Source organism: Lissotriton helveticus, chromosome 4_1 (assembly GCF_964261635.1).
Source record: "Lissotriton helveticus chromosome 4_1, aLisHel1.1, whole genome shotgun sequence".
NCBI classification, from domain to species: Eukaryota; Metazoa; Chordata; class Amphibia; order Caudata; family Salamandridae; genus Lissotriton; species Lissotriton helveticus.
The window spans coordinates 1,589,511,061-1,589,537,541 of record NC_136063.1 but is presented as its reverse complement, the minus strand read 5'-3'; the positions used below and the strand labels follow the sequence as shown (position 1 = coordinate 1,589,537,541).

Sequence of the window (26,481 nt, the reverse complement as noted above, 5' to 3'; positions counted from 1 at the left end):
GTGCTGGGTTTCCGCAGAGGATCACACAGGTCGCTTTCTTGTCCTACTAGCTCTTTGTCCCACTGCCCTCAGGTGGCAGAGACCACGTGCCTGCTCCCTCTGCTGGCACACTGGGGGGGGGTGGCTGTGTGCCCATGTACCTGCTGTACTCCTGAGAGTGGAGCAGGTGGTGTGTGCCCCTCCCCGGGGACACAACAGAGGGCAGCAGCAGGGTGCTTGTCTAGCCCTATACAGCAGTCCCAGGAGCGCTGGCAGCGTTGGGGGCGCCTGGGCGTCGTCCTCTTCTATGGGCTATGGGTGAGTTAATCATGCTTGGCCCTGTTGTAGAGTGTGTTGCTGTGTACACTGTATGAACGTGGATGAGAAAAGGCAGCTGGGCCTAGTGCAGTGGACGGGGATCTGTGGAGCAGATTGCTTCATGTATCGTGAATGTAGGAGGCTGGGCAGCAGTAGAAGTGCCTGTAAGCAGAGGCACTGAAGCAGTGAAAAGACCTGATGCTCGCAGTGGCAGTAGGGCAGAGCTAGGGCCCAAGCGCTGTGCTCAGACTTGGTGGGCCTTCCTGTAGCTCCACACGGTATTCTTGGGGCAGGTCACGTGGATGGCAGCAGGCACTTGAAAGAGCGCGGGGCCTCTTTGTCGCGCCGCGCGCATACCTTGTATTTGCAGGAGCCTGCCTCAGGACGTATTACGGTGATCGCCGCCCTCCCTCTGGCTGGATGCCGCGCTGCCTGCAGTGAAGTGTGCACGGTGCCGTCGTTACTGGTCGCCAGTCTGTGAAGTTGGGGGCGAATACCCCAGAGAAGAAATTACTCCCTTATTTATTAGAGGGATAGTCCTCTGGCTCTTTTGTTCCGTGATGTGCAAGATTGGAATGTGCGTTGAGCCCACAAACTGCGGAGCTTCGCAGGTAAGCTACTGCCCGGCCGCCATCTTCAGAGAAACAACGAAAACAAACCTTGACGACAAAAAAAAAAAAAAACGCCCACAGCCGCATGACGTTTTAAAAGGGCCGGAAAGGGAAAAAAATCGGCGGAACGCCCACCAATCGCCTCGGTAAATGACGGACAGATTTCTCTTCCAATGGCTAGCCTCCATTTATGGAGCTAGCCAATGGAAGAGAGAGGCTGAACTAAGGCACACAGTGTAAGACATAAGATTTCGCCCTGCGCGAAAGCCTGCTGCGCAGCTTTCGACAGGCGAAACCTAAAAAGGGGCAAGTACAGATCCTAAGAACTACCGAATGATTGCCTTACTGGATGTGAAAGGCAAGGCATATGCAGGTTCTCTCCTCACGGAATTAGCACATTGGGTCACCAAGGAGAACTTGCTCCCTTTCTACCAAACAGGGTTCCGCCCGGGAGGCTCAACCATAGACAACATCATAGTCCTCTCATACATCATGCAACAATCAATGGCCCAGGGCGTCCAGCCTCTTTTTGCCTGCTTCATTGACTACACAGCAGCATTTTATGGTGTTGACCGGAACATCCTATGGAGTAAATTGGCGGGTTGGAACATCTGCCCGAAACTTCTACAAGCCATCAGGTCACTGTACACCCAGACGTGGGTAAGAGTCAAACTTTCGAGCCAATCAGCCACGGTAAAAATTGGCACAGACCATGGGCTAAAGCAGGGGTGCGTCATTGCCCCGCTTCTTTTCAACTTATACACAGCTGACTTGGGCAAGGCACTTAAGGGAGCAAATCTGGTGACTCCAAGGATCGGGGGAACCAGACTCCAATTGATTCAGTATGCTGACGACCTGGTCCTATTGGACCATACCAAAGTCGGTATTCAAAAAGGTTTAACAGCATTAGCAGATTATAACGCCAAAAACAAATTGGTTGCAAACCAAGCAAAATCTAAAATATTGATTTTTGGCCGCTATCCAAAAAAGAAGCTAATAAAATGGAGACTGGGATCGCTCACGTTATCTATCTTGGAGTATGGCTTAGCGAAACCGGCCGGCCACATGTTCATCGACTCAAGCTCACGCAGAAAGCCAAAATGGTAACCTATGCAATCTGCAAACTAAAGGCAACCTTGGAAAGCCCGAACACCATGGCCATGTTATGTTATGTTATGTTAATATATATTTGTTAAGCGCTCGTACGCCCGGGGGCTTCATGGCGCTATAGGAAGGGAACACAACACAACAATTAAAAGTGAAATACAACTCAGCAATAGGCCTGCATGAACAGCCAGGTTTTAAGAGAATGTCTGAAGCTAAGAAGGTCTCCACTCAATTTCAGTTGTAAGGGAAGCAAATTCCAGAAGGTGGCTGCAAGATGGTCAAAGCAGCTGCCACCAAGACGCTTCCTTTTGAAAGATGGAACGATCAATAAAGATTTTTGAGCAGAGCGAAGATATAAAGATGGATTGTATCTAGAGACCAAATCTTTTATAAACTTCGGGGCTGAGTTTTGTAAGGTTTTAAAAATAATACACCCGGTTTTAAATGCAATTCGCTGCGCAACAGGTAACCAGTGTAGTTGTTTCAAACCAGGTCTAATAGATTGCCACTTTGTAAGTCCAAGAATAAGCCTGGCAGCCTGATTCTGGGCCAACTGAAGTCGTTTTAACTCTCCCGCTGGGAGCCCCAAGTAGAGACTGTTAGAAAAATCCAGTCGGGATAGGACAAGGGCAATTATGACCTGGGTGAGAGCGGCCTGCGTAAGAAAGTGAGCTATTTTCCTTATTTTTTTGAGTTGAAAGAAACTGGACGACACTACAGTACCCACTTGTCTCTTCAAAGAAAGGTCCTCACTAATTGTTACTCCCAAGCTTTTGACTGAGGACGATCTCGTAGGTGGAGCCCCCATGCTAGAAGGCCAAAAGCATGGGTTCCAACTTAGTTCGCTTTGCCCAGGCAAGACCAATTCAGTCTTGCCTGGGTTAAGTTTCAGATGATTAAGACTCATCCATCCCTGAATGTGTGTCATGGTGTTATAAAATTCTGCCACAGAGTCCTTGGTGTTCATAGGGAAGATGAGGCCATCCAACGGGTTTTGAAAGCAAAACTATTACCCTCCGTCAATTATGGCATACAGGCGTTCCCAGGTAAACTGTGGCAAGACCTCGAAAAGATCAACTGCACAGCCTATAAAAAGCTATTTTGTCTTCCATCTTGCACAAGGAATACTCTACTTCGCCTAGAATTTAACCTCACCCGGCAATCTTTGGAAGAATTGGCAAGCATGGCAAAATATTACTACTTGACGACCACAGCACCAGAGAATTCGATGAAGCAAGTAATAAATAAAATATTCACAAAGTCAGGCAACCCGTGGTCAGCCAGCCTAACTCTAGCCAAAGAGCATCTGGAGTTAGCAATAGAAAACTGGGACCCTAACATAATAAAATATACAAACATCAAAGCAGTTATGAAAAAGCAAGTAAGAACCTGCTCACGAAAACTGGACATTGAAGCCTTGACGGTCAGAGGCTTCCACGAGTCTCAAAGCTCTCCGCACATTCTAAATGGCCCGAAACCACATCTGGTACAGTCGTTGGGCAGGCAAGCCCTGCAAAGGATTCTGGCTGCAAGATTGCATGTGCTCCCCTTAAAACAGCTGTACCCTCCTGTCAAAGTTGGCCCAGAGATCGCGGAATGTCGCCTCTGTCATTACAAGCGTGAAACTTTATCTCACATCTTATTATGCTGTCCTGCCCTGCTGTAGGTTCGTAGAATCCATCTAAGGCCCATTCTTCTCCAAATAGGAGTACGGACGGTAAAAGAGGCAGTTCTTCAATTATACCTGTTGGACACTGTGAAGCACATGGCTAACTTCGCCAAATTCATCTACCACGCGCGAATAGCATTAATGGACAAGATGACCACGGTTTAAACTGACTTTTAACGGGCAGAATCTTCTATGCAGCACACGCTTCCCAAATAGACATTATTTTGCCTAAATTTTGAATATTTTTTTACATTGATTGCTCTTTTTCACACTAATTGCTCTCTTTTGCATTGATTTTAATTAATCATTTATATTTTCAACTAGTAAAATTCTAGTTTTAGAATACAGAGTCTCAGCTTTTAAGGGAATATGAAATTGTGCTAACTACGTGTTTTATTGTACAGATTGCTAAGATTTTAATTAATTAAGCAATAAAGATTACTACCTATAAGTTAAATAAATAAATGCAAGTACCCCCTGGAAAATAGGTTTTTAACCACAAAATTTCCAACGAGTTAATACTCAAAACTTTGATGCATAGGTTTGGGTCAATTGTAGCCCAGATTAGAAGACCCCAGCCCCCACATCCCCACCACCCCATAACGCCCTTCCGCAAGCAGAAGCCAAGAATCAACATAGTAGGTGGTGTAAACAGATTTAAACAAGGGTTCAATTGCCCAAGTCTCTTGAAACATACATATGCCTAATTGGTCTATGTATTCCCTCCAATTAGGTACAGGCTCTTTGGATTTAATGCCAGCAATGTTCCACAAGAGAATTCTAATTGCTTCAATGGGATTGTGGCTTTGGCCAATATATGGGGGTTCGGCGACCAGTTCCGCCTGTCTTTGAGGAGTGTGTTCGAGGGGCCACGAGTCTAGGACTTCGATATGTATCCCTTTGTTAAAGCTTGGGGTAACTGTTTCAGCGATATCAGGATCCCCTGTTGGCATCCCATCCCAAGTGCACCAGTTACTGGGTTCATGGGGGAAGAGAGATCCACTAGATATGCACTCCCCTTAGTTAAGACAAAGTTTGAAGTAACTGTTGCAGATTAGTTGCTCGAGGGACTTGTACACGATGAATTAAAACTTTAAATATAAATAATAACAAAATGCTCAGTTGCAAACTAATTCAAAGGGGGCTGGGTTCTCTTTAGGACTCTGACATTCATGAGGGACAGGATGTTTGAGGCAGTCCATAACTCGTATATCGAGAACAGCTTTATTCTTTCACTAAATCAAGTTGGGACAGTTCCAAAGGTCTGATGGCAAAACAATTCCAGAGTTAGGAGTTCGACAATCTGATGGAGTGCATGCTGTACTTGTAGGTGGTATGTGGTCACAGGTTTTCCTTGCTTGATCTACAGACACAATCGGGCATATGAGGAAACAAATCCTGCAAGTATATGTGGGTAAAGGCCTCTGTGCTCTTAAAGCAGAGCAAGTACAAAAAAGTTAAGATATTGTCGACTCTGTAATTTTGAGATCTCAGCCTTTTTGACTCTGGCATAGAAGATGCTACAATAGTGGAGTCTCAATAACACCAAGGGGTTAAGTCAGTTCAATGTTGAACTGAAGTTAGAGCAGCAACAGGATCCTTTAGTTCCCAGACATAAAAATGTTTGTAACTACTATGTTTATTGGGTGGGTTAAAAGGAAAAGTATTGTTGAACCGCACTCCTTAATTCTTGATTACATTGGTGCTAGGTGTGATAGTTGCAAGGTTGCTCAGCCAGGAGAATGCTAGGCTGTTATCACAACGGCCTCCCGCTGAGAGAATTTCAGTCTTAGAACTGTGAAACCAGAGATGTCCCTCAAACATCCTGCGGTAGATGTGAAAGCATGAAGAAATGTTTCATAATATTCTTATGTGATGCCCCTCAGAAGGTACATTTGGGTGTCATCTGCATAGATTAGGATCTAAATGTGATTCTGAGACAATGATATCATTTAAATATTAAACAAGAGAGTACTTTCCTGCAACACCCTGTATGAAATATGTTTCACAGTAGAAAAAAGGCGAGCCTGTGCTAATTTGCTTCCTTCTTTTTGTCAGGAATAAGTGGACACACTGGACTGTCCTACCAGTGATCCCAGCACTGTTTTGAAGCCTTTCCAAATATTCACCAGATCATATGCTGCTGAAAGCTCAAGCAGAGCCTTGAATTCCTACTGTTTGCTGTTAGAAGAGGTGACAAATCATCACTAACATCAGCAATGGAACCGCCTTCAGCACCTCTTGCTCAGTAATGTCTCTAAATAATATTGAAGAGCTTCTTAGTTTGATTTTCTGCTGTGTGGTATCGGGGTGGGGGTGTTGTTACAGCCCCAGAGCAAATCCTATTCAGCAGGAGAATCTATGTGAGAAGATATGGGCAATACCCTATAGCATTTCCTTGATGACGCAACATGAATTTCTTCAACTGTGCTTCCATGCTTCAAGACTTAAAGAGATTGTGTTAGGCTTTTTAAAGAAAATTCCTACTATGACTTTGGATAAAATATATCCAACCAATCTCTACATGTTTCACAAAAATATTAATCCCAATTTCCAGGAACACTTTATGTTCTTGTAAAATATTGTTTTAGGATGACGTCATTTTACAGATGACCTTTGATTAAAATAAAAATTGAGGTGGGGATTCTTCTTGGAAAAGGCTGTCTCCAGAAAGAAATAATTGCTACCGAAATTACAGCTTCCTCTGCAGTCAGCTTGTGCAGACCTCCATTACTAGGACGCAAGAGGAATTAACACCATCCAATGAAACAGAAGTTAAACACTAGCATCCGAGAGATCTCATCCTACCATCTCTAGTGGAGTAGCACATGCCCTTGCCGCCCCAGCATTGCAAGGGAGACCCCACCCATTCAGGGGCCCCTCAATCCATCGGCCCCTATTCAGGCCAAGGTAAATGAATATCTATAAATGATGTCCAACTCGTGCCTTATTTACATTCTGCAGGGGAACACCATCATTTTACCTTACACCATTTACCATCTCCCCGACTAAGATCTTGAAGTATAGGTGCTGACAGATTCCAGCAGGTCTATTAGACGATGCTAATTTACTTTTCTCTTTCAGTCAACAGCATAAATCAAAATATATTTGTTCATCCTATTCACGCAAAACTACCCTTACAATACCTGAGATTTATTTTATATCAATAGGCCTGAAAAATAATTAACATGATTTAGCAATTTTGGAAGAAAATCAGCTTGCTTTTATACGTCACAAAGACACTTTTCAGGATAGAATGAACTTCGTTCTTTTGTACAGTGATTTGACTAAACATGCACACAACTGTGTAGCCTCATGTACATTTAAAGCTAACTTACATTATGCAAATTGTTAATTTAAACACACATTCAGTATCAGCCAACTGTCCTCACTCGGGACAGTTCTGTCCAAAAGCACCAGTGGGCCACTAGACCATTATGATAGCATCCATATTCATATGCACTTGCCATTCAATATCTTTGAACAAAGTATTATGTAGAATCTCGTTATTATAAAATGAAAGAAAGTTATTTTTTATAGCGCAATATGAATTTAATCAGAGTAATTCCCTCTACATGTGCCTATTAAGTTGCCAACCTTCGTTTTCACTCTTTCTGGTGGACACCCTATCTAATAGGGGTTCCTCAGGGACAAAACTGGATTCAAAGAAGTCTTCAGCAATGTTCCTTCTTGCTGGTAGGTGGTGCAGTGTGTCAGTGGGGCAACTCCGTATCAACCCAGAAGAGAGAGAGCAGAACTTGTCTGAGACAGTGTGCTGACTCCTAACTAGGGATCTTTTTAGATAGCAAAGAGACCACTGTGATGTATTCCTATAGGTTCTGAATCGATCCCCCTATTCCTGACCCTATTCTGGTTAAACAAACCAACAAGTTAACTAGCAGTCAGCCCATGAGGCAGAAAACCCCCATGATGCAGATACCGTTATCTGACGCAGTCACACTACGGCACAGGAACGTGTTATCTGATTAGGTCATAACGCTTGCGATCTAATTAGACAAGCGATATTCCTCCAGCCCCTGATAAGGCATACGGAGTCCTCATAACAAATCAAACCTATGACAACCTGGGCAAAACCCTGCGGCCATTGTTTTGATTTCACCGAGAACTTCAGTAAAAGAATGTGCTAACGAGCAAGTCGTATGACATCCTTATTGACGTATCTATGTCCATCCTTACGTCAATCTCGGCACCTTAAAGGTATACATATTACCGATATTGCCCTATGCAAACACACGCGTGGTGACGAGACGGAGCAGCCATACTTGCCGAAGCGAAGAGCAGAGCAGACCCCGCTGGCGCAGCCCCGCCTTTCTGATGCGCTGAGAGAAGCTGCTTTCTCCTGCCGAGAAATCCAGCACCGGCGTTTCTGGGTAGCCCTCGCAGGCAGCCTGGAATATCGAGACCAGAGACGAGAGATACCATCCCTCATTCAACCTAGATTCCAGGTACAGAACTGAATAACCCCTCACAGAGAATTCTTTAGTTATTCACTTGGCAAAAACAAACTTAACTTAAACTGTAACTTTCTATTCCCGCCCACGTATTAGGCTTAGGTCAGGTACACGGGGTAGGCGTATTTAGAAACACCAGTTGAGTACGTTTAGTCAAATGTATATGTGTATGTAATATATTTTATTCATTTTAAAACATCTTATGGCTTAGAAACCATATCAATGTTTTTACAGTATTATTTTATACTATTGCTTTTAATGTATGCACTTTACTTAACTATAAGTATTGCAATAATATCGATCCATTTCTCTTGTATGAGAAAAGAGACTGATCAATAAATAACACCTTTTATTGAACACGCCCGTCTCTTCCTTTTCTCTACAATCTGATGAGACTAAGAATGCACGTACTGACTGAGTAAAATAAATTGCCTTTTGTTCACACGACTCTCGAGATATACTCTTGATTAAGGGAGAGCAAAGTTGTCATGTTCTATGGTTGTCAGAAACTAAATCCCTTCTTGTCTAATCAGGGAAGTTAAGTCCTCCTTGAACATTCGAGAAAGTTTCTAGTGAACTCTGAGCTACGCTGGCAAACCCAAAACTTTAAGTCTAGTATCGACAGTAGTAGACCTAGTTAACGTCTGGTCTAGGCCTTTACTGCTGTAGGTATTATTCCAATGCGCAGAGCCTATTGGGATGATAGGAACTACACTACATGGCGCCCAACGCGTTTGGAAAGGGCGATAAAACTAACGTAAGACATTTAAAGTAACTCAGTCGTGCTTTCTCATTCAGACCCCTTTTCCCAAATACTCCAAAGACGTCTGGAGTGGGTGAAAGGTTATATCCGCCAGACCTCACAGGAGGGAACTCCTATGTATGGTTCTTGGTACAAGTCAACGTTGAAGGATACACTGTTCCAAAATATTGTGCATCTAATCTTTGTTTCCACAAGAAACCTGATCTGCAAACAAAAAAATATATAACCATCCTGTCAGTAAAATGTCAGACAATGAGGATGAAAGAGAGGCAGTTAGATTAGCAACTGAGCTCGCAGCAGCTGATGCTACCATGCAAGACGCAGACCCGGATATAATACTCATCCCGGTCATCAAAAGGAAATCTATAACTTTAAAACTTATAGAAAATGGACTGACACCTAGAGGTGGTACAGTCATATTCGTAATTGAGGCACACGAATATCGGCAGACAGAGGTATACTATTCATGGATAAATTTTTCCAGCAGCAAATCCTGTAACAAAGTACTTCCACTATTACAAAATAGAGGAACCTCCTGAAACGTACACTCCTTTCGAGGAGGTGGAAGTACCACTCAAATTTCAAGAGCATTTGCTCTTATTTGATGGCGCCCTAAAACACAACAATCACATCACCAGGCTCGGTCCTTTAGGTAGACCAGGAGCAACGTGGCCGGTCCTAGCCGGATACACACCACATCCAGACATCGATGGGATGTCTGCACCAAACCTTTTAACACAGCTAAAACAACTAATAAAAATACACAGACAATTAGTCCAATATGTGATGCGGACTTCAACAATTCAGCCAGCGATTAAACTCCCACAGCTGACCCCTCACCAGGGGAACACAAATAAAATTACACCACAGAACATCCAGTCCTGCCTAGGTAAAGTACCGGCTAAACGGGAACAAATACCATTCTGGCTAGCGCAGAAAATCACCCAAATAGAGGCGGTGTTTCCAGACACCACCCCGCTAGAAAAGCACAGGATTCTGACTATCTGTCTTCCAATGGGAATCGCACCACACATTGAGGACTGTGACACTTGGGGTACAGTCTTTGCTTCCATCTACACAAAAACGCACGGTGTTCCATCCATTTCGGTAATACCAGATGTGCTAAAACAAATTCAAGATGAATATGGTCCTGAACCCGCTTTAACTCTTGGTATGAAATTACTAAAAGACTTCAAGCAGGTCTCGGCTATATTATTAGCCAACATAAAGGGAGAAGCAGCAAACGTGGCGATCCGCCAGAGGTTAAAAGAGACAGATATAGCAGACCAACCAGCTGAAATTGCCAGAATCATAGAAAAATCCTATGAGGAACTAGGTAGAGATAGTTTAGGTGGAATACCAGTAAAACTGCAACTAATTGAAAGTCCTGAAAAAATATTTTTTAATAATAATTCTACATCACCAAAAAAGAACTGGGATGGAAACAAACAATCCAATCCTAAAGAAAAGAAATTCCAGTCCCGAGGAAGGTCTCCTAGGCGAAGAGAAAAATCTCCGAACCAAAGACACAGGTCACCTCAGAGTGACCCCTCTGGGAAAAGATATAACCTTAGAAATAGGGTTAATATTAAAAAGCCTGATAGATATCAAGACATTGATACACGTCCCTCTCAATCTTTTCAGACTTCCTCGCAGAAATCGGAAAGAAGAGGACAATCAGAACAAAGAGAAGAGCACACCAAGTCCAAAGACAAGGAACCTGCTCAGCTAAAAAAGAAATTACAATTTCCAAAAAAGAAGGTAGCCAGTATCAAGGTAGTTAACAATGCCGAGAATACTGAGGACACAACTGAAAAACGGAGAATGGGCTCAGACAATGCTAGACAGCGCAGCAGAAGTGAGCATAGCTCGCAAAGTCCTTATGAATCATCTGGAGACAGTGGACACGAATGAATATCTTCAAGTGGAAACTGCGGACACCAGAGTTAGCAAACCTCACAAAATATACGAAATAACATTGCGTATAGAGGGAGATAAGACTAGGAAAATAAGGGGACTATTTTGGGATAATCTCTCCAAGGGCTATCATATCCTTCTAGCTGAAAAAGACTGGCCACCAGAGTTTGTCAGGGAGTGCCCTCATGGCGAAGAAGTAATTATGCCTGCCTTCTCAAATCATATCCCAATTCATAAAAAATACACACTTGCCAGAAAGTGGGCAGTAGCTCTAGCTCCTGCTTTATATAAAAATCACGTGGGATGGGATGAGGACTCTCCTCCTCACAAAATCCAGTTAAAATCACAACCTACTGCACAAAGGCAGTACCCAATTAAGCAAGAAGCTAAAAAACAGGTAAATGAAATACTAGATCAGCTAGAATACCAGGGGGTGATTGAAACTTGCACCTCACAAATGAACAACCCTTTGTTTCCGGTCTCCAAACCAGACAATTCATATCGTCTAGTTTTGGATTACCGACACCTTAACACATGTTGCAAAACTTTTGCAGTACAAAACTCACATAGTGCTGCACTAATGAATAACATAGTGCGCAAAAAATACAAAACAACATTAGACATCTCTAATGGATTCTTTTGTCAAAACATAGCACCAGAGAGCAGATATTTAACTGCATTCTCAATAAATGGCACTCAAAAACAATTCTGTCGGTTAGCCCAGGGGTACAAGAACAGCCCGGGAGTATTCTCAGCGAGAGTAACAGAATTACTACAACTATATGATGATGAAGCATTATCTTATGTCGATGACATTTACTTAACAGATGATGACTTGGAGACTCACTTGAAAAGGGTGAACACCATAATACTTGGGTTCGCTGCAGAGGGTTACAAATTCAACTTTAAAAAATCCAGAATTGCCCATCTGACAGTCCTGTTCTTAGGATATGAATTATCAAGTGAAGGCAAAAGCCTGGCTGACAATTTCCTAGAGAAATGTGCCGTAATCCAAGCACCTAGAACACTACAAAACCTACAGTCGATTCTAGGCTTCCTAAACTTCGGAAGAACATACATTGCAAATTACGCAGAAAGGGTCAAACCCCTTTATGATCTGATAAAACCAGATTTTAAAAGATCCAATTGGACTCAAATACACACAGAAATTTTGAGATCCCTACAAACAGACATGCTAATTAAAACAAAATTAGAAACACGTGATAACACACGCAATCTTGTGATTCAAGTCATCCCAGGGAGATGCGGATTCACATACCTAACCTCTAATGAGGGAGAAAAGGTACCAATTGCATTCAAATCACACTTGTACACAGAAGCTGAACAGAAATTCAGCAACAAAGAAAAAATTGTTCATGCAGTTCAAACCGCAATAGCTAGAGAAAAAGATCAAGCGGACGGTAGACATATCACAGTCAGGACAGCAGAATCTGCCTTTGAGGCACTAACAACACCGTGTAATTTACCAACAACAACATTGAATCCGGAATGGATACAATGGGTGAATTCAATCACAACGGACAAAGTGTACTACTACTTTGATCCAGAACTAGAAGAATTAAAAAATCTAGAATATGAAAAGACATATCCTCTGCCAATCGATATTCTGCCTTTACGACATTACGCCTGTGTAATTTATACAGACGGACATGCTCAACCCCCCGTTTGGGGCGAACAGGCATACAACCCCACATGTGGGATTACAAAAGAAGTGTGGCGCGGAGGTAAACTAAAACCTCTATTAACAAAAACACACTCAGTAGAAACTAATTCAGAACAAAAAACTGAAATATTAGCTTTGAAAATGGCGCTAGATAATGCGGATCGCGAATTCCCGACACTTATAGTGTCAGATTCATATTACTGCGTCAAATCATATAACAAGGATTTGCAGACATGGATTCGAAACGGTTACAAAGATGACACAGATGCACCAATAAAGCAGAAACTGCTCTGGGAACAAATAGCTCTTTTACAAAAAGAACTACCAAAGACTCACGTGACACACTCACTGAGTCATCAGCGTGATGGCGTTCACGTTGCAGGGAATTCATTGGCTGAGACAGCCACAGCGGCAGCCACTAAGTCGGCTCCCGTAGTTCGAAAAAAGCGTACATTAAAATACATTGACGGTGAAACAGTGCTGGCAGTGAAAACGTCATCAAAAGGCGACTGCTCAGCGTTACCGATCAATTATCCACTCAATTATACATACATAATCGATGCAAACTCCGTCCCTTTTGCTCGAATCCCTGGAGTGGGGGATAGGGTGATTCCAAACATGGACAGGAGAAACTTGTTAATCGCAGACGCACATATGGGCGAGGGTCTCAGACACCTCAAACTAAAAGATTCTCTGGAAGAATTACAATCACGGTACTGGTGGCCAGGCATGAGCCTGCGTCACACCATGTTTGTAAAAAACTGCCCAAACTGCAACAGAGATCGCAGTGGGGAGAGAAACAGTTTAATACCTCGTCGGTTTACTCCAGGAAAAATCAGGAGTAAAAAGGAAGGGTTGCGATTAACATATACAGGCTAGTTCCACTTATAATGTAGATCACCAGCACTCGGCTGACGTCTGGACTGTTATACAAAGATTTGCGAGTCTAAATGGCATATACGCTAAGAGCATGCTACGTTTGACCATTGTCTCCACTCTAGCCCAACAGCCTGAGGGGAAACATGACCAAATGAGCATAGCCCAGCGGGAATCTTCTCACTTCCTTCCTGAGGGTACGGGATGGTGTAAAGAAAAAACCAAGGCAAAAAGCAATCTATAGCGGAAAGGATATTAGGTTCGGGAGCTGGGTGGGTCAAACATCTAATAAGTGTCCAACGTAGTCTAAATAACTTGCCAAGAAATTCTCTGAAGGGATTCAGTGCGTACGAATTATTATTTGGAACTAGGATGTTGATCTCTGACATTGATAGTCAGACTTCAGTGGTAGAAGAAAAAAGCTTTGATATCAAAGACCGTTTGGCTATTTTGCAGGACTTAAACAAAACAAGAAAAGACCTGAGCAACATAAAGTTGAAACAACAGCCAACAACCACTGAAGAACCACCACCTGTCCCAGCAAGACCTGTCTGGATTCCAAAAGTCGGGGATCTAGTCAGGGAAAAGATCGCGGTAAAGAAGGAATTTGGGCCTTCTTACAGAAAAGCAGTTCCTGTCTTGTCTGTCAACGGGACAAGATCAGTTGTGCTACCGCCACTTGCTGGAAAAAAGGAGAACCGAGTTGTATCCATCGACCTGGTAAAACCACAACATGTGGCCGATAACAAACAGTAGGCCAAGTGGACTCCCAATAAGTAGCAGAACACCAAGGTTTGCTACCAGTACAGAGGTCCTAACAAAGAGGCTCATCACATTCGAAACGCCTACAGAAGAACAACAAGGACTATGCAACAATGCAATAGAACTCAGACCTCTGAAAACCCAAATAAAAACATTTAGCAGAGACACACCAATCTATAATGAAGTACCAAGTGAAAATGCAAGAAACAGAAATCCTGAACCAATTGGAACAATTGACAGAACTGCATCCGGCTACTTCATAAACTTCGATGATTCCTCTGAAGGCTTCAGTGAATCAAAGACACAGCCATCATCAAAAACCTTTAAAGATAAAGCTAAAGAACTTTTGAAACAACTGAAAGAAACATATCTGATTTCCCCATGGATTGAATTTTGGGTGGGTTTTGGTGCATTTATCCTCATACTTTGGCTCATCATGATACTAACTTTGGGACGCTTCATTGAGGGAAAATATGCAAAAATGGACACAGCAAGTCAGAAAATCAACTTGATCCTCAAACCACACACATCTTCACACATCGAGAAAAGAGAACTTTCTTCAGTCAACTTCACAGCAAATCCGATACTGGGTGGGGTAGCCTGGGACAACACTGACTATGAAATTTATGGTCCGGTCGAAATCCTGAAATATCCACACCAAATTAAGATCTCCTTGAGTGACTTTGCAAAACCAAGCTCATTTGCTGATGATTGGGACTTCGAAAGCATTAATAATATGATGTCTGACTTAGTAATGTCTGCTAAATTTACCAAACATGATTATTTGCAGGGTTCTACAAATTATGATAGTATGTACTGTTATAACCACTATGGTAACCATTTTTTACATAGATCTGCACAACCTAGAAATGTTTTAAATTATAATCAATGGGAACATTGTGCAACCCCTCCAAAAGGAAGCTCAAGGACCTTCTATGACAAATATTCATACTTTTCAGGTTTTAACACAAGTAATGCTGAAGCATTCTATTTTAAATTGTCAAACAAGACAGGGACAAAGACCATGATAACCAACACAAAATTGATATATTCAGACTCATTTTTTGAACAAATGAATACTTTTGGTTTCGATTATTGGGACAAAAATGTTGAATTGAAAAGTGTTTGGGGTACAAAAGAATGGCAAGTGCAGGGCATAGAATCTATGTTTAGAGCCTGCATGATCCCAGAACAAATGATATTTTTAAATGACACTGTTCAACAAACTACCTGTCTTGGCCTAGCCAAAATCAAAGATTTAAATAAACCGTCTATTCCAAAGCCAACAATGTTTAGCAACACTTCTACAGATGAAGAGATAGACGTAAACAATATATTAAACCAAAACAGAACACATCCTGATTGGAAACAGTGGTTGATCTGGCCCACAGATACTAATAACTGTCAAGACAGATTCCTGAACAAAACACAGGGGTTCAAAATGACCAGGCCAGACCCTAGATATCCCCAAAGACATCACCCAGGGATAATAACCACCTACAGTGTGGGCAAATTATGCCTTCAATGGCTACAAACTTCCACACTGGCAGAAATTAAGCAACACCTAACTTTACTTACTGATGGTGCTGACTTGCGTGATTTCATAATGGGACCACGCAAACAGCGTCAAAAACGTTTCATAGCAGCCTCTGTATATGCAGCATACAATGAGGCCTGGAAGGTTACTCAAATTGAAACAGCAGAGAGAATACGGGAAATTGACCGTATTAATTTGGAAAAATCCCTTTCTGTAGTGGACAATGGGTTAATGACTCTGTCCTCCAGAATTTTTTCTTTGGACAGCATTGTGTCTTCAGCAATCGACATATTGTCGCAAGACTTACTGTTATTACAACACGGTCAGTCACAATTGCGCTCTATTGTACAGCTTGGCTGGACGTTACAAAACCTGCGTTCAGGCTATGTGCCTTGGCGTTTAATCAACACAACGTCACTATTCCAAATCTTTAACCTTACTGATAGACAAATCAGTATGGCACAAAAGGGTGCTGATTATACAATCTTGAGCATTGAAAAACTCGAAAGATTACCAGTGACAATGTCAGAACGACCTGTCAGTGAATGGATAATACATGGGATAATAAATATTCCAATCTCAACCTTCAGGTTTCAATACTGCCAAAAATATATACAGGCTGGCATGTACGAGAAATTGGGAAAGGGGTACCTTAAAACAACATGGAACCTGCCCTATTCACATGCATGTGTCAGTAATAAAGGACAGAAAGTGTTTCTTAGTAGCAACAATTGTGCGATGTCACTAAGTGGCACACTTCTGTGTAACGGAATTAGTTTGCATGGAGCCTGTGAAGGGAATTCATACAACCTTTCATGTCACCAGCAAGGCGCACCTGCAACAGAAATAGAACCATTCTTTCAAAGACTCTATAATGGGAGTTACATTCTAATTGTAGACCGCAGATGTTGTAGTCTTATGCCCGGGACTCCTTATCTAGTAACTATGACTGCGAAGGTCAAGTGCTGTGGACGCTCGTTGTTCCCCAGCTCCTTTCCAGACAGGGAGGCAAGGGCATGGCCCAATTTGAAAATTACTTCTATTCGAATAGATACTTTAAGCAGAATGAAAACAGTGCTTCTTCAGACGCCTACAAGGCTCACGTCATCGAAAGAAACGTATGATCTACAAGTCGCAAGGACGACTGCAGAGATACATTCATTGTTATCAACTAATTCCCCCATACATTTCGCGGAAATTCTAAACGAAATCTTAAATATTTCTGATACCAATGGGTCTCAAAGGTATTTAAGACAGTATTTTCGATGGCATTAACACCATTCAAAGCCATACTGGGTATTTTTCCAGATTTCGTCCATTCGATTTTTGGCGGACTTCCACTGATCTTGGGACTAATTGCAGGAATCCTATTCTTGGTCCTTATTTTTCGGTATGGCAACCCATGTCACAGACAAAACTCTTGCGACAAGGGAAGAAACAATCCTAGCCATTGGATACCGGGACCGGATATCAATAATCCTGGGACTCTCCCGGCTTAGAGACCTGAACATGACTTGGTTTCTATCATTTCGACCAATGTGGCAAAGATGTGTTTTACCTGTATTAAGGTGTCTGCTATGCGGAGAAGAATGCGTGTTAGACACCTGTCTGACGCTACAATCGGATGCGCCAATGGATGCAGAAACATTGTTGAGCCCGATCAAGGTTCATGCTTTGTGCTGCCCTCAAAGGCTACCAATCCTGATGACGGCATTCGTGGAAGCTTCACCACTACGATTGATGGGTAGTGAAGTTCAAGATGAAAGCAGCATCGATCAGGTACGACCTTCTGTCAGCAATGCAAATCAGAATGTCAATGGAGAAAATCATGCGCACGAATGCATGATTACACCTATTTCCGAGTTAGTGGAACTTTCCCAGGAAGCTGTTGACAGCTTTTTCGAAAGCCTAAATGATATGATGTTCTCACCAGAGCAGAAATAGAGACTTTTGAGCAAGCTCGCACACGGCGTTCCCTGAATTCGGCCTTCAACTTTAAAAATAAAGTCACATAAACAATTTTCCCTCCAGTTCACGGACAGCAAGTTTTTCAGCAGCCCCAAAATATTTTTGCATATTTTCCGGGACACTATCTTCTGCTTAAAGTAAGAACTATTCTTAAAGAACTAAGGTTTCTAAATTTTAGATAGCTTATAGACATTAGCTGCCCGCTGGTATGTTCACATATATATATTTTATTCTGTGATGGAATGGTCTCAAACTTTTTTTCTGTATTAAGAGCCATTTCATGTGTAAATTCTCATATACCGAATAGCAATAATGTATACAAATGCGATTACTTTGGCATTATTCTACAGCTTGAGTGCATACAATACATATGACTGCAATATTTTTCCGTATATTTGAAAAATTCAAAATGCATTTATGTATTTTGGGGTGGTAAGGTATACACTATACTCTATAGTATGTTGTACTATGTTATACTATGCATAGATTAGTAAATATGACCATAGTTAGCGTGGAGTGGGTGTGATGTATTCCTATAGGTTCTGAATCGATCCCCCTATTCCTGACCCTATTCTGGTTAAACAAACCAACAAGTTAACTAGCAGTCAGCCCATGAGGCAGAAAACCCCCATGATGCAGATACCGTTATCTGACGCAGTCACACTACGGCACAGGAACGTGTTATCTGATTAGGTCATAACGCTTGCGATCTAATTAGACAAGCGATATTCCTCCAGCCCCTGATAAGGCATACGGAGTTCTCATAACAAATCAAACCTATGACAACCTGGGCAAAACCCTGCGGCCATTGTTTTGATTTCACCGAGAACTTCAGTAAAAGAATGTGCTAACGAGCAAGTCGTATGACATCCTTATTGACGTATCTATGTCCATCCTTACGTCAATCTCGGCACCTTAAAGGTATAAATATTACCGATATTGCCCTATGCAAACACACGCGTGGTGACGAGACGGAGCAGCCATACTTGCCGAAGCGAAGAGCAGAGCAGACCCCGCTGGCGCAGCCCCGCCTTTCTGACGCGCTGAGAGAAGCTGCTTTCTCCTGCCGAGAAATCCAGCACCGGCGTTTCTGGGTAGCCCTCGCAGGCAGCCTGGAATATCGAGACCAGAGACGAGAGATACCATCCCTCATTCAACCTAGATTCCAGGTACAGAACTGAATAGCCCCTCACAGAGAATTCTTTAGTTATTCACTTGGCAAAAACAAACTTAACTTAAACTGTAACTTTCTATTCCCGCCCACGTATTAGGCTTAGGTCAGGTACACGGGGTAGGCGTATTTAGAAACACCAGTTGAGTACGTTTAGTCAAATGTATATGTGTATGTAATATATTTTATTCATTTTAAAACATCTTATGGCTTAGAAACCATATCAATGTTTTTACAGTATTATTTTATACTATTGCTTTTAATGTATGCACTTTACTTAACTATAAGTATTGCAATAATATCGATCCATTTCTCTTGTATGAGAAAAGAGACTGATCAATAAATAACACCTTTTATTGAACACGCCCGTCTCTTCCTTTTCTCTACAATCTGATGAGACTAAGAATGCACGTACTGACTGAGTAAAATAAATTGCCTTTTGTTCACACGACTCTCGAGATATACTCTTGATTAGGGGAGAGCAAAGTTGTCATGTTCTATGGTTGTCAGAAACTAAATCCCTTCTTGTCTAATCAGGGAAGTTAAGTCCTCCTTGAACATTCGAGAAAGTTTCTAGTGAACTCTGAGCTACGCTGGCAAACCCAAAACTTTAAGTCTAGTATCGACAGTAGTAGACCTAGTTAACGTCTGGTCTAGGCCTTTACTGCTGTAGGTATTATTCCAATGCGCAGAGCATATTGGGATGATAGGAACTACACTACACCACCCCACAGAACAGGGAGGCTGGAGGGCAGTGAGGATCTTGCATTTAGAGCATCTACCTGAAAGATTGTTACCAAAGGTAAGTCATTTGTTCTTATACCTGCATATACCTCACCTTTAGAATAGATGCCATAGCAGTAACTCCTAAAGGTGGAGGGTCTGGGGAGTGCACTTTGACTAAAAAGCCATGCAGACCCAAACACACGAAGTGGAATTCCCGCTGGAGCTCTGAAGGCAGCAGGGCTTTGTAAAAGTATGCACCAATGCCCACATTGAAGCCTGCATATATCAAGGACAGGTACTCTTCTCACCAAAGGTGTTGTAGTGATCTTGGCCCTGGTGCAATGAGCCCACAGACCTTCTGTGGGTTGCTTCTTGGCCAGTATGTAACAGATCTTAATACCGGAGACTATCCACCCATGGGATGATCTTGTCTGTGGTCGAAGTCAAAGCTCAGGGCCATCTTAGGGTAAAATCGAGGAAGTTTCTGCTCTTCATTTAAGGGGTGTGAAGTGCAAATTACCCTTTCAGCGGAACTGACTGGCCAAAGTGGAAGGGAATCATACACTTCAGTAGTAATGTCAGCCAAGGCCTTAGTATTAGTTTGTCCAGAAAGAAGGTGTTGTAGATCAGATGGACAGAAAGCAACAGAACTTCACTCATACAGCATGCTGACATAATGGAACATTTTGTTAGTGAACTTCAGCAAAAAAGACAGTCTTTAGTGTTAAGAGGCTTAAAGAAAATCTGTGCATAGTCTCAAAGGGCTTGCACATGAGAAAGGTCAATACCAAGTTCAGATCCCGTTGAGGCATAACAAATGTTGTGGAGGAAACATAGGAGTCAAATCTTATATATAATGCGTTATAACCAGTGACTTAAATAAGAGTGATTGATCAGGTAAACACATATACGTTAAAAGACCCAATAAATAATCATTGACTGAGCCCATCACAAGGCCTTGTTGGGCTAATGAAAGAACATCTAAAAGGTCATTAGAAAATCCAGCTAGTAAGAGGCCAGCGTACATCAGAATCAGAAGGGCTTCAGGCTGGATGATATCAACCTGCTCGCACAGCAAGTCAAAAGCATTTAGCTGCAGCTTCTCAATTTCCACATATGGTGGTGTAGATTATAGAGACCCGAATGCAGGAACCTGCCTTGCTGAGACAAGAGGTCCTACCAAATCAAAACCTGATCAGAGGGCAGATGCTCAGTCTCAAAAGCGCTGGGCACAACACACTCCTGTCCCAGGAAGTGTAAGATTTGGGCCCAGCCTGTTTTGATCTTCCTCAAAGCTCGAGGCAGGAGAGGTAGCAACGGAAATTGGCAAAGGAGAATGTGCCTTGGACGAAACTGCAGCACACAGAAATGTTAAAACTGCACATTTGAAGGTGGTAAATAGATACAGCCAGGGTGAACCCCACTGCTCGGAAACACTCTGAGCTTCTTCTGGATGAAGACGCCACTTGCAGTCCACCAGACAATTATTATTATTATTATTATATTTAAATTTATGTGGCGCAACAGCTACCCGGAGGTTTCCCGGTGCCTTACGAACACAAGCTTAACAAAAGAGCAACAAGAAAGACAATACAACTCTGTTCGTCCACTGTGGCATTCAGAGACCCAGTCACGTGGGTGGCGACCAGGAAGATATTCTGGTGGTCCAGTCACCTCCACAGGAGAAGCGCTTCATCAAACAGAATCCAGGACCCACTCCTCCTAACTTGTTGCCACATCACTTAGCAGTTGAATTGTCTGTGAGGACATGCACCAGCCACCCTTTGATAGATGGCAGGAAGATTTTCAGGGTCAGATGGATCACCTGAAGCTTCAGAGGAATAATATGGCAATGCTCTCTGCCAGAGACCAGGTGCCTCTATCTCCACCTCTCTCAAATGGCCTCCAACCCAGCAGTGATGAGTCTGCCACCCCCTGAATTATGGAGGTGTTGGGGGAAGGTAGTGGCCTAACGCTGGCCAGGCTGGTATTTGTCTGTCACCACAGAAGAAACTGAGCCATATCCTGCAAGATCTGGCTGGAGCTGGAGAAGCCTCCCTGGTATCTGTGGTTCTGTTCAATGGCCCGCCTATACCACCTGGAATTCAGGATGAGAAGGATGTACAAGGACAAGAAATCAAGAACTACCAGAGCCATCTTTGCTGAGACCCAGGACAATTCCTGAAACAATAGAATCATATCCTGAATGTCCCAGACTTGCTGCAAAGGAGAGGAAGGGTCCTGATTTACCCCAATGAATGGGTTCAGGAGGAACGTCGGCTCATTCATGGTGAAATCCAAGAATGTGAGGCTGGTTGCCATCGTCTGAGGTGGTATATGATGGACTATGGTGAGACTGCTTTTAGCAGCTGGAAATGAAGGTTCCAGAATACGTGCACACTGCCCATAGGGGCAGTGACCACCAGCATCACATTTGTGAACACCCAAAGGGCACAGGTAAGGTAGAAGGGAGCAAAGTAAACTGAAAGTGTTTCTGGCGCACAATGATCCACAGGAAAAACCTGTGGGACTGCAGGACGGGTATATGGAAATACATGTCCTGCAAGTCTAAAGATGACATCCAGTCTCCTGGGCCTAAAGCTGATTAAGTGAGAGTATCTTGAACCTTGTCTTCCTCTGAAAGGTGTTCAGCGGGTGGAGGTCCAAAATAGGCCTGAAACCTACTTTGTTATTCAGAATGAGGAAGTAACGCGAGTAGCATCCTGCTCCTCCTCTATCCAAGGCTGGCACCTGTTCATTGCATTTTTTGACAACAAAAGGTTGACTTCTTGCACCAGAATTTCAGAGTGCTCCTCCGAAAGTTACTCCGGTGTGGGAGGAAGGTGGAGTGGGGAGGAAATAAAGAGCAGGACTTAACTCCTTTGGAAATATAAAAGACCCATCTGGCCATGATGTAACCCCAGCTGGGGAGGAAATGCTGTATTCTGTCTCAAACCGACAAGGTATGAGCATGAGAGGGCAAACTGAAGCGGCTTTGTAGCCACTGCAGCAGGGGGGAAAGAATGAGGAGATTGCTGTCCCCGCTTGATGGAACAGTTTCTTTTGGTGCCACATCCACAGCCTCGAAAGGACTGGGTTGATTGCTGTAGGTCAGGTTTAAAGTGCTGGCATTGTCTGTAATCTAGCTCCCTGGAATAGCTTCTTAATTTACTCTATTGGTTGGGAAATTGTCTGGGTCCAAGGATCCTGCTATGGTGCGACCATGCTTCAAATATTATAGTATCAAGTCAGCTTTTACCCCAAATAGCCTGCAGCAATCAAAGGGCAGTAAGGACATTTGCATGTCTCCCAAAAATCTGGTTGATTGCATCCAGGCATGCCTCCTGAGTATGACGCTGGTGCCAATAGCTCAACCAAAACAGTCTGTTCAGTACTTACTTGGCCATGTCCTGACCTTCCTGTATAACTTGGTCTAGTGACGCCCTGAGGTTCTCATGGATGGCCCATTGGAGAATAAGGTGGCACATCTAGCTTAAAGGGCACTGGTTGCTTCTTACATTGGGTTCAAATAAGAGTAAAAAATAGCATGAATCCTATGTTGGTGCAAGTGTCAGAGAAGAGGTATTGGATTGGAACCTACACATATAACCACTGGTTGCACTTTTGTAATCTCGTAGCGTGACATGGGCCTTGATAGGCTGACATTGGTTTGGATGTCAGTGCTGGTATGTAAAGAACCATACGGATATTGGTATTAGTTTAAAATTCAGTGAGAGTCGGCAAGGGCCAAGGAGCAGACAACAAGGAGGCAGATGGCATATTCGGTGGAGGCGAGGGAGGAAGTCCGACAGGCGGCCTCTGCACTTGGTGTGCCTGAAGGGGCTCTAGAGTAAGTCAGAATAGCACCAAAGATTTGCATCATGGTATTTTTGAAGGCCGCCATTTGTTGTAGGTAAACAGTGGCCATGGAAAATTGGAGTATGAGGAGACCCACTGCATCAGCCCAGACTTAAGAGGCATTGGGGAGTGTGATCTCAATTATGAAGCCCTTGAGTCTTTCCCTAGCAGACTGCACAACTTTTTGGAGTTGTCAGAAAAACAGATGTAGTTGGAAGAAGATCTCCGCTTCAGCATCAAAAGGTAAGGAAAGAAAGGAGAAGACATCAGTGCCCTATGGTGATGCTTATGTGTTGCTCTGCACTGACACTTCTGGGGCAGGACGGAGTCACCATGGAACCTCGCTGCACCACTTAACGTTGTGCAGGAGCATTTCTGAAGAATTCTCTGCATCCAGCCTGGTGCCCAGGGATATTCTAAAGTTGAGGAATCTGTGTTTGGTAGTAGCCATTAGCCACAGTTTGAGGTTGAGTGCGAAGGCACACAGGTCAGATACACCAACCAGGTTAGTCCAGGCTAAAGATTTTATCTTCTGACTTTGCCCTTAAAGTTCCAATCCACCACTGAATTACAATTCTAAAGCCCCCCAAGAACTTAGCGGAGGCACTTAGAGACTTACAGTGTGTCAAACAGAGGCCAAAAGCAGAGTCAAGACCAAATCCACTTGCCACTGGTCAGCTGGGCGGTTGCAGGAAAGGCCTCTTTGTTGCCTGTTGTATCCTGTAGAATGAACAGGATGTTGGTGAACTGACTTTTGGGGTCCACTTTTTTTGTCCTGAGTAAATGAGATAGCAGGTCCAGTCCTTCAGGCAGATCCAGAAGTGGTGGCATCAAGATGCTACATTTATGCCATCTCGAGCTACTGGGTGGGAATGACTCCTGCGCACACCTTAACCAAAGTGGGTAGACGTTCCCAGGGCCAACCTACTGGCTTTGGGCATTTTCAAGATGGCAAAAGTCTTCGGCCACACTAAATTTAGGCTCTCTTAGATAGGCACGTGTGTGGCGATTGTACCAAGGTAATTGTAGAGTCATCCCACATCTAACACTAAAATCCAGTGAGGGGAAGCCACTGTGCCAACAATAAAGTCAGACGTCTGGTAGAAAAAAAGGGTTTTCCAGGAACCAGACAGTAGACACAGAGGAACTGTTTTGGCATTTTGTTTCCCTACCTTTCAAGTTGTTTGCTCCTGGGAGGCACGTCATACTTTTTTTACACACATTCATTAGTAACTTACCATTTACAAAAAGGTCTATGTATTATTCAATTTAACACATTAGCAATCGTCATTTTAAATGTGACTAAAGGAACCGAATAAAAATTAGACTAAACATTAAAGATACAAGATAAGAATGAATATATAGGGGAGGAGCTACGCTAGCAAGCAAGATGGCCGCGTAAGCTCCCGGCTCCGCCGACCTCCGCCAGCAGCTCGTATATCCTGCAATTTATCCTTATCTCGAACCAGACTCCCGTGCACATGAAGTGTTCCTGATTCTTAAGGTGCAATCCCGAAATTTCCATCTTATCGGGTGACGAAGATACGCCGTGTTCCACTCTCGGCCTAACTCAGTGTGGAAGCCGGGGCCTCGATTTCTAGCCCATCTGGATTGGAGTTGATCAACATCGGCCGCAGGACCTGGGCTGCGTCCGGTCTCCCGAACTAGGACACAATTTGCTTTTTCGAATGGCTACTCTGTGAACTGTTTACATCGAGGACACAGCAGAGTGACGCACCAGTTGCTGTGCTCGGGGGTCCGACGCCCGGAGACTCTACTAGCCTCCCGGGGAGGACGGGCTCGGCCCTCGCTAGCGGCTAAAGTGTCGATATTGCAAGGCGTAGAGCGCCCACTGTTGTCATCGGCGTCGTGTGTGCCTGATACCCCGGAGTAGTCGGCCTCCGGGGTTCAAGTCCTGCCTTATCGCTTCGTCAGAGGGGATGGAGGGGACGGAAGGCGCACCATCGCTGCAGATCGTACTGGCCGCCATTGGGGCACTCCACTCGCAGATCACCGTCATGTGCCAGAAACTGTCTGTAAAAATGGACAATATCTGTCTGAGACCAGACGACGACGCTTTGGCATGTTTTCAGCCAGCTGTGGTACCCGTGGAGCAGTGTACGCTTGAGTGTGAGGTCCCCGTGCGGAAGCCTGATTTCATATGCTTCATCGATTCTCGCATAACAGATAGCACGCCTGTTATCATCGTCGGCTTCCCCTGCTCGATCCCTATTCCGCCAAACATCGCCATGGACAGTCTTAATTGCCGCAACAAGTTCCTCAATGACTATTGGAGAGTTTCGCTATCCTTCCTCATCTTTCCTCGCTTGATTTGTGGATATCGTGAACTTTTATCCTGTTTTCGATCTGATTCCATTGACTTGAACTTTTATGAACGCTCTGATTTCTCCATTGTGATTGTGGTTTGGGTGATAAGGGCTCTTATAAAGAACCGTACTGGCCAGGGTTGAATCTGACTATTAGGGCTTGATATACTTGATCTGATGCCGGGATTGTGAACTAAAACGTAACAGGAGTTGGGTGGTGTTTACTGTACTCCCCCGGTTTGATTACTTACTTTGCCTCATATTGTGTTGGATATGTTTCGGGGTGGTCGCTTCTGGCGGGGGGTGAGGAAGACCGGGAGTGTGTTTCAATTCTCCTCCTCCGCTTCTTTCCTTCTTTTAGGGCAAGTTTCTGGGCGACAGGCACGCTGCTAGTGGGGGAGGCCGTAGCCATTGCAGGGGTGCAGGGTGGGGGGCTAGGGGGGGGTTTATTATTTTGCCTTTGTTTTGTTCTATGGTCCCTTTTTTCTTTCTGTTTTCTCCCTTCGGGAGGCGGGCTGTTTATCCTTCACTGATTTTTACCCGTATAGGTGTCTACACTTGCTCTGATTCTCCTGTATCCTGCTGGGTGGGTCTCGTAGATGGTACTCGCTCTAGATCGCCTACAAGTTGTTTATCCTTTTTCGTATGCGTAACTAATGCGTAATTATGATGGCGTCGTATGTTCCTTTATAACCGATTGTATACGAAGCTACATCCCCTCATCTATTCTTGTACT

At 43.6% G+C, this 26,481-nt stretch overlaps 1 protein-coding gene across 1 annotated transcript in view; it reads right to left on the bottom strand.

Annotated features, from left to right (window-relative positions):
- Positions 1-26,481, bottom strand: part of VPS41 (VPS41 subunit of HOPS complex) — an 841,276-nt gene that overhangs the window by 558,988 nt on the left and 255,807 nt on the right. The window lies entirely within an intron of this gene.